General features: G+C 53.1%; 1 long non-coding RNA gene across 1 annotated transcript; it reads left to right on the forward strand.

Moving 5' to 3' along the window:
- Positions 1-968: 968 nt before the first annotated feature.
- Positions 969-3,652, forward strand: LOC138423377 (uncharacterized). The gene is made up of 2 exons (XR_011250252.1): positions 969-1,542; positions 2,297-3,652. It is a non-coding gene; the product is annotated as an uncharacterized lncRNA (long non-coding RNA).
- Positions 3,653-12,543: the final 8,891 nt, after the last annotated feature.

Genomic DNA, 12,543 nt, shown 5'->3' on the forward strand with positions numbered 1-12,543 from the left:
TTTCCAAACTTGCTGGCATATTGAGTACAGCACTTTCACAGCATCATCTTTCAGGATTTGAAATAGCTCAATTGGAATTCCATCACCTCCACTAGCTTTTCCAGATATTTATTATTGATATCTAATATTTAATTCCACGATGGTCACAATGTACATGGCAGGATTTGAATTCTTTCAGATTTATTGTTTTAATGCCCGGGTTGTGGCCTATCTTGGTAAATGTTTTATACTTAAAGCAATTTTGCCAAGGGAAAGATACCAGTCATTTATATAAAGGTTTAGGAAATGCGAGCTGAAACCCCTCAGGATCCGTGGTTGCCTGGGGGGGTGCTGACAGGAGTAGGAAGGAGGAAACTTTAGGTGGTGGGTCTGTTCACTATCTCATCTCTGTGGTAAGAGTGATTCCACAGGTGCATGCCGATGTCAGAAGGTATCGATTGTACTTCACACGTGCATTTTATTCCATATCAGGTATATCTCATAAAGCTGTTTTTAAAAAACTGATGGGTAGCGATGACCTTGGAGAAACGTTCACAATCAAGTCATAACTATGTTGGAAAATGCATGCTTTGGAGATCGGTACAGTTGACGTGGAGCAGGTTGTCTGTTGTGCCACAGTCAGCTGCTGGCTGTGTGACTCTGAGCAGATTACGCAGCCTCTCTGTGTTTCGTTATTGTCTCATCTACAACAAGGACATGGAAGGATGCCCTGAGCTAATCCCCGGGACGCCTTGGCCCCTGGCACGCGGTGGGTGCGCTGTGGATGGGCACCCTGTTGTTCCCTTGATGGAGAGCAGGGAGACAGGGTGACCTCACTGGCAGCCCTGGAACACCAGGAATCTATCCTGCATGGTTTGAGCTCTAACTTGAGAGGGGCGGGAGGGCTGGCAGGAGAGCCCCAAAGTGGGGATGAATGCTGCGAGGGGGGTGGGCCAGCCCTCCGTTTCTGGGCGTGTGTGTGTGTGTGTGCGTCCACTCTATGGTACATTGCCACAGAGCAAACCAGTTTTCCATTTGACTGCGAGACTGGGGATGCTTTGGTGCCAAATGTGTTGTTCTTCTGGCAGATCTTCTGGCGGATCCCTGGAGGTCTGGGAGGGGTTGGCTACTTCCTCCTCAGTTCATCGCAGGGATGCACTCTCTCGCTGCTGTGCTACTGCTGTGAGTGCGGTGGCCATCCTGCTGGAGGAAACGGTGTCTTGTGTAATGAGCACATTCAGTGCCTGTTGACTGAGGCCGTGTGCAGGCCTAGGGCGTACTGGGCGGGAAATTGGGTTGCTGCCCTCACAGTGGGGGCAGGTGTGGAGCCAGCACCAGGCCGACCCGTGGATTCATGCGATGGCAGGGTGTGGGCACGCCGGAGGCTCCTCTGAGAGCTGAGAGGAGAGGCACCCAGGAGGAGGCGAAGAAACAGCGTTAGCGAAAGCGAAATCTAAAAGGAGTCAGTGGAGGAGAAGGGGAGGGCAATGGCAAAGGAAGTGGAGGCGGGAAGAGCCCTTCCCAGCCCTGGGGTTTGGGGGACACAGCCGCGTGAGGCAGGGGGTGAGTGCGCCGGGCCAGGGGACCCGAACTGTGGCCCGAGGACCATGGGAGGTATCGGAGGTCGTCCCGGGGGCCCATGTCCACTCTGGCCAAGGTGTGGATGAAGGTGGGGGCCAGTGAGACCCACGGAGGGCTGCACCTGCAGAGCCAGTGGGTGGAGAAGGGGCAGGCACAGGCAAGACCCGGAGAGTGAGGGACAGCCCCGGTGACGCAAAGGGTCCTGTGTGGGGGGGGCTGCCGTCACCCCGGGGCAGCAGGTGACAGGCTCAGTGTGACCCCTGTTGGGCACAGATGTCTATGAGGCATCCAAGAGGACAGGCATCCAGTAAAGGGGTTGCTGAGATGTGGGCAAGAGGGCAGGGAAGGGAAGGGCTGGCCGGGCAGGAAGGGAGCTGGACAGTGAGGGCAGGAGCAGGACTTCCTGAGAACCGCAGCCTTGGTGCACCCTTGGGACCGGGAGGCAGAGGGCCTGGGGTGAGGGGCGATGCCTGCTGGGGGAGGCAGGGCCCGGTGCCAGCTGTGGCGGGGGGGGGGGGTGGGGGAGTGGGGCACACCCACACACCCTCCTGGAAGGCTCCTCGTCCCCCATCCAGCCCTCCCTGGTCTCTGTTCTGCGCCCAAGTCAGGCAGAGGACAGGTGTGCAGCTGTGCGCTGTGCCCGGGCAAGGCTCAGCTGGAGACTCCCAGACCTAGCCTTCAGAACTTTCCTGGGGGAGGAACGGACCGAGTTCAGGCCCATCCCTGGCTCCTACAGGAACCGGCTGTCCTGGACGGGCACGCAGACAACTTCCGGAAGCTCTGCCATCTTCCCTTGAACTCACCTTCAGGCCTTCCGAGCCATCTTTGACTCACCCTTCAGCCCCCACATTCTGAAGCTGCCAAGTCCGCGGGAGCGTCTAAGATGTCGTCTCTCTCCAAGCTCAGGGTCCCACTTGGATCCAGACTCTATGCCATGGTCACCTGGCTCTCCCTGGCCTCACCTGCTCTGCGTTCCTGCCTTCACCTGCCCACCTCCCTGTGCAGAAATGTCCGGGGCTTGCGGGACCCCCAGCCAGCAGCCCTGTCTGGGTGTTCACGCCCCAGGCCCCCGCTCATGCCGCTGGCCGTTCACCCCGCCCACCCCGCCCACCTCTGGCTCTGACCTCAGCCCACACCCTCCCCCATCCCCACCCCTGACCTTGGTGCTCTCAGACCCAGAAAGCTGGCTGCAGACCCGCCCCAGCCCCCAGCCCCGCTGATTGTCGGAGGCTGGGGCGCCACCATCATCAACCCGTCCAGGTGACCTGTAAGAAGAATATGGCAGAGAAACAGGTCCAAAGGGAGGAAGGACAGACCGAAAGTGTGGTGGTGGTTTCTGGTTTTGTTCCAGCCTCCCACCTCCATTGTCCAGCCCCGCCCAGAGCCACCCTCAGGGGTCGGGGGAAGGCACAGCAGGAGGGACCCCAGGGCAGGGGATCCCCCTGGACACCCTCTCCTCCTCCAGGTGACACTTGCATGGAGCTCAGCTCAGCCCAGAGATGCCTGACCGGTTTCCTGTGCGTGCCTCCTCCACACTCTAATCTGCAGGGAGGAGCTGAAACTAGGTTTTGTCTTGTCTCTTGATCCCCTAAACCCAGCTCAAGAGCAGGGCTGGGCAGGTGGCTGTCTACCATCTCCACACATGGAAGAGGCCAGGTGGGGCCCCTCCCCTTCGAAGGCAGATTAACCTTTGGCGCCACCTAAGGGCCAGGTAGGTGATTGGCTGTGTTTGGGGCCTCCAACTGGAAGTGGCATTGAAGTTTAGGAATTTCATTTTTCTTTATTCTTGCCAGCTGGAGAGTTAGGAAAGAGAGGAGAGAATTATGTGAGATGCAGTCTAAATCACCATCATTTTTTTTTTGGCTGTGCCACACAGATTGCAGATTCTTCCCAGACTAGGAATTGAACCTGGGCCCTAGGCAGTGAAAGCTGAGTCCTAACCACTGGACCACCAGGGAATTCCCTAGGTCACTCTCATTAATGTCTCACTCTTGAGAGTTCGTGACAAAGCTGTCAACCTGTCACTGAGTTGGAATGAAACTGTGAGAGAACTGGAGGCAACTTTTATGAATTAAAAATATATATATACATGTGTTAAGTTAAATATAATTTGTATATATGTGTGTTGTATGGCATCACCGATTCAATGGCCATGAACTTGGGCAAACTCCAGGAGATGGTGAGGAACAGGGAGGCCTGGTGTGTTGCAGTCCACGGGGTCACAAAGAGTCGGACACGACTTGGAGACTGAACAACAGCAACGTGTGTGTGTGTGTGTGTGTGTGTGTATTTCACCACTAAAACCCCGTATACATAAAGACAGACCAGAGGGTTAAAAGATACCAACCTCAAATCATCTGAGTCTTAGGATGGAGTCAGGTGTGCGTCCAGCCCTTCCTGGCCGCTCAGCCTCCCTGGCATCCCAGGGTTGTGGCCCTAAAGCTGGAGGGTTGGGGGTGGGTTGAGGGCAGCTCTGCCCTCCCTGCTCGCTTCTTTGTCTTGGCCAACACGAGGGCAGGGGCCTTTAGGCTGAGACTCCCCCCAGGGGCAGCCTCGTGTTCAGCAAGTGGAAGAACAGGCCAGCTGCTGCTGATCTTCAGACGCCCCGAGGTGAGGTGAGGTGGGTCAGAAGCTGAAACCGGAGGGGGACAAGCGGGTGTGACCTTCTTGGCAGGCCTGGGAGGTGACAGTTCTTTACATCTGCACTGAGCCAGGGGTCACCAGGCTGTCAGGACTCGGGAGGGCACCTAGGTCTGGCCAGTTTGCCACGAATAGGGTCATCATTTTGGGCACTGACTACCCATAAAGGGGTCCCGACCAGGCCCTCTGGAAGGCCACGGTCCTGTTGCTTCTCCTCCTGCTCCCCACCTCAACACCCTGAATAAGGGGCTCTGCCTCCCTGCCCCGGCCTCCCGCCTGTTCACACCTCTGCTCCTGCCTTCTCCTCCCATCCAGCCTGGAAAATGCCCACCCCTTCAAGAGCCAGATCAACCCCTTCCCTGCCCAGTGAGGTGCTGTCTGCTTCTCTGTCCCTCTTTTGTGCCTCCTCTGCTGACTTTGGGGCCAAGCCTCTTGAAGCTTCAGTTTCCTTACCTGGAAAACAGGGGCAGGGACAGGACAATTGGAACAGGTTCCTTCTGTCTTCCTGCATGGGCGCGTGTGTGCTAAGTCGCTTCAATCTTGTCCAACTCTTTGCGACCCTATGAACTGTCCACCAGGCTCCTCTGTCCATGGGGTTCTCCAGACAAGAATACTGGAGTGGGTTGCCATGTCTTCCTCCAGGGGATCTTCCCCACCTGGGGATCAAACCTGAGTCTCTTACATTTCCTGCACTGGCAGGCAGGATCCTTACCACTAGAACCACTTGGGAAGCCCCCCTGCCCCCCGCCCCAATCTGTCTTCATATGGTTCTAAATTCTTTCACTCAAGGACAAATCAGCTGGGGCACACGTGTATTATTACCTAGAATCAAGAAGTGAATGAACTAATGGAAACTTCTGCACTTTGCAAACACCCTCTACCTTATCCGAAGTTAGGTAGACAAGCGTGTGTAAGTGTGTTAATTAACAGCCGTGTCCCAGTGAATATGTTGGACAGATCATAAAGCTGAGTTTGCAGTTTAAGTTGCTAACGGATGAATGAAGGTGCACTAGTGGCTCAGTGGTGTCCGACCCTTTGTGACCCCATCAACCGAAGCCTACTAGGCTCCCCTGTCCATGGAATTCTCCAGGCAAGAATACTGGAGTGGGTAGCCATTCCCTTCTCCACGGGATCTTCCCAACTCAGGGATCGAACCCAGGTCTCCTGCATTACAAACGAATTCTTACCATCTGGGCCACCAGGAAAGCCTCAGAGGGATGTATAATAAGATTCTTTTCTTTTTCCTTTTTTTTTTTTTGGCCGAGCCACATAGCATAGAGGATCTTGGTTCCCTCACCAGGGATTGAACCGTGGCCCCTGCAGTGGGAACGAGGCATCCTAACACTGGACCACCAGGGAAGCCCCGGAAGCTTCTAGTTTCTAGGCTACTTCCCAATGCAGTGTCCTGAGCAGCACACCAACAGCATGCTGCCCTGTCAATCTGAAGCCCTTTCAACAACTTGGCATTTCATTTAAAACTACTGGATAAGTAAATCCACCGAACACATTTCCATCAGCGTTCAGTCTCACTATCCAAAATAAAACAACTAGGGAATTAAACCCAACAAGTGTACAAAGGGTCTGGTGAAGAATGACCTGTCCTAGAAACCCCGGGCTGTTCACAGGGGCAGGAGGCCAGGCGGTCACAATCACCGCTGCATTGCCACGGGTTAGCAGCCTGCCCCCCTGTTCTCAGAGGCCTAGGTGTTCCTGTCATTAACACTATCTCTTTGCATCTCTTTTTAAAAAAAATCTATAAATGAAGTCATTATTAAACTCGCCGCCCCCCCGCCCCGTTTTAAATAGAAAGGTTGGCAAGCCTCCGAGCACATTTCCTTTTTTTAGAGAGGATGGTAGCAGTGAGGGGCATTGGATCCATGAATTCTCTTAGGATGCTGACCTATCATGTATATACACCAGCTGGAGAGAGTGATGGGAAGACTCTCAACAAAGAAATAGAGTCATGCAGGGCCACCCTGCTGAAGGTCATTCAACATCATCAATTTATGGTCTTTTAAAAACGAAGTTTTAATTATTTATTAATAAATACGTTTACTATTAATAAATACATTTGTTGTTGATTTGTTAATGACACATTTATTAAATAAATTTCATAGCAAATCCATTATCGATAAATTAATGCTATAATAAAATTATTTTATTAATAAATTTATTTATTTAGGCTGAGCCATGCAGCCTGTGGGAATCTTAGTTCCCTGGCCAGGGATTAAACCTGCGCCCCTGGCTGAGTCCTAACCGCTGATCCACCAGGGAATTCCTCACCAATCGTGCTGAAGTGTTCTGTTTTACCATATATGTGTGTGTGTCCTTAAATGGTGGCTGTGTTTGAATGTAAATTAAGGGTTATCATATGTAGTCTGCGACATTTTTTTTTTTGCTCAACATGGTGAAATTTATTCACATTGACTTGGATAACTAGTTCATTCCTTTTTCCGGCTGTGTAACATTCTATCACGGCGCTGCTGTGGACGCTCCAATCATGTTCCCGTCTCACTGGGTGCTGGCCTCCTCGGTTCTAGCTGACACAGCCAAATTGTTTTCACAATGGTTTATACCAGTCTACACGCCCAGCAGAGTCCCTGTTGCTCTGCATTATCAGTAACTCCTGCTGCGACATAGTAAACATTTTTTTCCAGTCTATTGGGTGTGTGGTAGTTTCTCATTGCGATCTTAATTTGCATCTCCTAGTTTAGTAATTCTATCCTTTTAATTTTGGGGCCACACCGCATGGCATTGTAGGATCTTAGTTCCCCAACCAGGGATCAAGCCTGTGCCCCCTGCGTTGGGAGCCTGGAGTCTTAGCCACCGGACCACCAGGGAAGCCCCAGTGTTCCTGTCTTTTCATGTCTTTATTGGTCGTGGATTTGAATCCCTGCTCCAGGGTTCCTGTTGACCTTGGGATCAAGTCCACACTCCTCAGCACATCTACCAGGCCCGGCCTTCCCCACCCTCCCCGCCCCCATTTACCTCCTGCCAGCACCACTCTCCTCCCAAGATCCGGTCACTCCAACCTCCCCCCTGCTGCCCCAAGCCCTGTTGGCCACCCTGCGCTTTCCCTAGTGAGCAGGTGCTCAAGGGGCTGCCAGAGCTGCCTCTTCTGGGAGCCCAGGGGGCTGCGTGCCTTTCCCCTTTGCCCCAGCACTCTTCTCTAGTCCTTCATTGTGGCCAATAGCCAGCTGCACTCAGGCAGGGACCTGGCACCTCTTGGGCACTGCTTGGGCCCTAGTGGCCCCCAAGGAGACGCTGGTGCAGTGAAGGAAGAATGGGCAGGCAAGGGAACACAGGTTTGCATTCTGGGACCTTCGCGCCTCACTGAGGGTGGCGTGGAGGGCTGGGGAGCTGACTAGAAATGCTTGGGATAGGAACTGTAAACCTTAGTCCCCTCACCCTTAACTATATAACTGTACACGTGGTGGCTGCCTCATTGCGAGGGGGTCTCTCCCGAGGGAGCCCAGAGAACTGGGGAGGGGGGCTATTCCCAGAGACAGACAGAGTAATGGATCCAGACGTACATGCCTCACACCCGGGGACACTCGGGCCTTTTTTTTCCTCTTAATATTTATCTGGTTATATCCGTCTCAGTTGCAACATGTGAGATCTAGTTCCCTGACCAGGGGTTGAACCCGGGCCCCTTGCATTGGGGGTGTGGAGTCTCAGCCACTGGACCACCAGGCAAGTTCCTGGACCTCTCCTAGGTTCAAGTGACCAAGCACCCCACTGACGACACAAATACCATCTTCTTGACTTCCAGGCCAAACCTGCACAGTCAGCTTTCGGTAAAGGCAGAGCCCACGGGAGAGCCAAGCCAGGGATTCTCCAGGTTCAGGAGGGAAGCTGTCTGAGCCAACACAAGAGCGGCAGGAGCAACATGAACACCTGGAAGCTGACCCAGGGATCAGCCAGCAAGTCACCCAGACACAGGCTGCGGGGAGAAAGCATCAGGCGAGAGAGGCTTCGTGGGAAGGAACCCCCTGAACGAGGTAGAAACACATGGAGCACACACGTGCCAAGCACCTGCTTCCTGCCAGGACCTGTGGCGGGCACAGGATGAACTTGGACCTGCCAGGTAGGACACGCTGGGCTTCCTTAGAAGCCCTGCCACTGTCTAAGGGATTAAAATACGTGGCGTGTTCTCGTCCTGCTTGGAAAGCCACTATGGGGGTTCGAAAGACGGACAGTCAGAGGACAGGGAGCTGGGTGACCTCAAAGGTCGTCAGCGCATCCCCAGCTCCCATTTCCCAGGAAGGCGGCATGTCGACCGGTGGTCATGGCCTGGGCTAGAGGGCCCGAGGGAAAACTGGAACCTGGGGCTTCTTTTCCCCAGGCTCTGAGCAGCGCTGTGTGGACGGTGCAGGTGAGCTGAACTGAAGCGTCTGAAGGTTGGTTGGGCTGCACCGTTGGTGAGCTGGGGGCAATCCCTCTTGAAACGCCCCCGGGAGGGTGTCTGTTTGTAGATGTGTGCTATGGGTTTTGCTCCAGCCTGGAACTGGTGCTGGTTCTTCTTTAAGCACTGGATGGGGTGGTTAATGTGACTTAGGGGCCAAGTTGTATGGTAACAAGGCACTTCACTCACTGGAATCAGGCGAGGGCACAGATGTTGGCGACCAGGGCGGGCATGATTCCTGCACGGGTTAGACGCACAGAGACAATCAGGAAGCTGTTCCCAGGGTCCAGGCAGAGAAGCGAGAGTCCGGTGAACTCGGCGCCTGGCAGGCCAGGCGTTCACGTCACATCTGTGCCCGGGTGTGAGCCGAGTCTGCCTTCTCTCTTACTCACTCAATTACAGCCCTCGGATCAATTATTCCTGACCTCTGAAAGCATCCACCCAAAACAACTGCTCAACTGCTCCTGAAGTTTTCTGCTGTTTTTTCATTTTGGTCAAAGTATTTCATTAGCTTTTGCCTTTCAGGGAGCAGAAAGGAGCCACCCTTTAATGGAGAACCTTTAATTCTGTCAGCTAATAGCAAGTAGGGAGCTTCTTTAAAAAACCATCCTGATTATGCAATCATGAATAATCATATGATGATCATACGAATAATAATAACGATGAAGATGAGAAGAGGGATGCTGTAGTAGAGATCAGCCTGCCAGCCTGAGCTGCCTCATATGAGAAGATGGACAAGATACAGATGAAGGAAATACAGAGATGGGTCCTGGGAAATGACACCATGCCCAAAAAACACTGTCGGGAAGTGCTGCGGCTTGCCAGAAACCCTGAGGAAGACGAAAAGGTCGTCAAAGTTATTCTTAGAGCAAGAAGAACAAAGAAGGGATGATGAGGGGACAGTTCCAAGTGGAGTGATGCTGAGAGAAGGCAGAGATGCTGACCTCCAGGGACAGAAAAGCTCTGTCTTATGCAGTAATTTCGGCAAAGTATAGGCCATTTCCCCTGATGGAATCGGCTGGCGGTCCAGTGGTGGAGACTCCAAGCTCCCCATGGAGGGGGCATGGGTTCAATCCCTGGTTGGGGAACTAAGATACTGCTTGCTGTACAGCAGTCTAAAAACAAAACGAACACAGAACACTTTGAAAAGCCTGGGAAGGAGGACTCTGGAAACCCCAACGCTGCTGGTGGGGAATGGTTGGTCACAGCACTCTCACAGTTTCATGGGGAAGGACTTCAGCGTCAATAACTATACGCAGTTCTTAACCTTTGTGGGGTATGTGTGGCTGCTGTAACAAATTATCTCGACTGGGACGCGATAAATGAGACGCGATAAATGAGACGCTTCCGGAGGCCAGGAGCCTGACATCGAGGCTGGGCAGGACCTCACTCCCTGCCCCTGCCTCGCCCTGCTTCTGATGCTCTGGGTGCTCTTGACTTGCGGCCACATTGCTCGTCTCTGTCTCCATCTTCACCTGGCTTCTCCTCTGTGTGTCTCTTTAAGGATACTCGTCATTGGATTTAGGATAATCCAGGATGATCTCATCTTAAAATCCTTCACTTAATTAGTCTCCAGAGACCTTTTTTCCAAGGAGGTGACATTCACAGGTTTCAGGGTTCCGGACATGGATGTATATCTTTGGGGGGTCACTATACAACCCACTGGGGTTCCCAGGTGGTACCTAGCGGTAAAGAACTCGCCTGCCAATGCAGGAGAAGGAAGAGATGTGTGTTCCATCCCTGGGTCGGGAAGATCCCCTGGAGGAGGTCACGGCAACCCACTCCAGTGTTCTTGCCTGGAGAATCCCGTGGACAGAGGAGCCTGGCGGGCTACAGTCCATGGGGTCGCAAAGAGTCGGACACAACTGAAGCGACTTAGCACGCACGCACGACACATACAACACGCTGCTGCTGCTGCTGCTAAGTCGCTTCAGGATCTTAAACCACTTTCAGAATCTGATGAGAGCTAATGAGCCTTGAACTGGGTCAAGCTCTTGGAAGCAGAGCCTGAGACAGGGGTTCTTGTACGAGTGATTTCTGGAGGGAGGGCTCCAAGGAGAAACAGACTGAGAGAGGCAGGCTCAGGCAGGGGAGAAGGACTAAGCTGGACGGTGGTCTCAGCGTCAGGTAGGCTCAGCCTGCCCTCGGGAGAGGCCCTGGAACATGAGCTTTGCTACGCAGCTGTTTCCACCTTGAGGCCAGGGGGCAGCCTTTGATGCAGTTGGTTGCCCCTCCTGGGGGCAAGTATAGCCTCTGTGGCTCGGGGCTCCCTATGGCCAAAGAAAACTCATCAGAGGATGAGGCCTGCATGCCTGCTAAATCACTTCAGCCAGGTCTGACTCTTTGCAACCCTATGGACTGTAGCCCACCAGGCTCCTCTGTCCATGGGATTCTCCAGGCAAGAATACTGGAGTGGGTTGCCATTTCCTCCTCCAGGGGATCTTCCTGACCCGGGACTGAACCTGTGTCTACTTACATCTACCTGTATTAGCAGGCGGGTTCTTAACTACTAGTGCCACCTGGGAAGCCCAGAGGAGGGCACCTGTGATCCCTTTAGCCCCAGGGCTGCGGTGTGTGTTGGCTGTTATCATAGAGAAGGGGGCAGCTGTGATTAACAGACGACACTCATTGCAGCCCAGGGGCTAAAGGGATCTGGTCAAGATGCCCACAATACCTACTATAGACTATCTGGAAAAATATCACACACACAGCTCCATTTCAGGGACTTCACAAATACTCAGAAGTCATGGATGCTGGTTTAGGCTCTCTCATCCCACTTTGTACCTTTTCCTCTGCTCTCAGAGGAAATAAATGATGGGTGATGTTTGGGAGGAGAACTGAACGCCTTCAAACCAATTCTGTTGTGATCACCTACCTGCAGGCTGCATGCCTCCTGGTTGGCTCTCTGCCCTGGGGAGAGGTCAGTTATGGTCCCACCAGACTGGGACATGGTAGGTGAAATGAATTCAAAGGGAATTTGAACTCACGGTGAAGTGCCTTGGGCCACAGATATATAACTCATCTTTCTAATCAGCTTTTCAGTAATAAAGCTAATAGCTTAATCTCCACCTGTCCAAGAAGTCCTGTGTCTCTCAGGTAATTCTGAACTCAGGCAGGGAAGCCAGAGGTTATTTACAAACCTCTTGAGACTGTAAATCATCTCCTCAAAGATGGTGCTGCTCAAAGTATGACCTGTGGACCGGCTGCCCGTTCACACTCTTACCTGACTGCTTGCCACAGGACAGACTCAACGCCCTGCTTCTTTGATAAGTGCTAGTCACTCAGTCGTGTCCAGCTCTTTTCAACACCATGGACCGTAGCCCACCAGGCTCCTCTATCCATGGGATTCTCCAGGCAAGAATACTCAAGTGGGTAGCTGTCTCTTCTCCAGGGGATCTTCCTGACCCAGGGATGGAACCCAGGTCTCCTGTACTGCAGGCGGATTCTTTACCGTCTGAACCACCAGGGAAGCCCCTTGCTACAAAAGAAAGATAGAAAGATAGAGCTTGCTACCAAAGAAAGTCAGCTGAACTCAACCGAGTGTGCAGGAGTGAAGACGGTTTGCAAGCTCTTCCCGTAGACCGGCCCCTTGGCCAGCACCGATGTAACCACCGGCTGACAAACCCAGACTGATGGATGAGACAGGTGGGAACTATTTGAAGGGCTCTCCTCTGAACCAGGAGGGCAGATCAATGAGTCAGAGTTACAGAGAAGCAACATTTGACTCAAAACAATGGAATTATTAAGGCAAAATGTTCAGAGCCTTTGCTGCTGCGGCATGGTTGGTTCAGATCCAGGAGGCCCAAGCAGAGGCTCCCTGCTGGGGAATCGGGGGTGCTTGCAGAAGGAGCGGCGGTGCCTGTGGGAAAGGAGGCGGAGCAGAGCGGAGAGAAGGGAGGCGGTAGGAAGAGGAGTCTCCTGGTCTAGATGTGGGAGTG

Source organism: Ovis canadensis, chromosome 18 (assembly GCF_042477335.2).
Source record: "Ovis canadensis isolate MfBH-ARS-UI-01 breed Bighorn chromosome 18, ARS-UI_OviCan_v2, whole genome shotgun sequence".
NCBI lineage: Eukaryota > Metazoa > Chordata > Mammalia > Artiodactyla > Bovidae > Ovis > Ovis canadensis.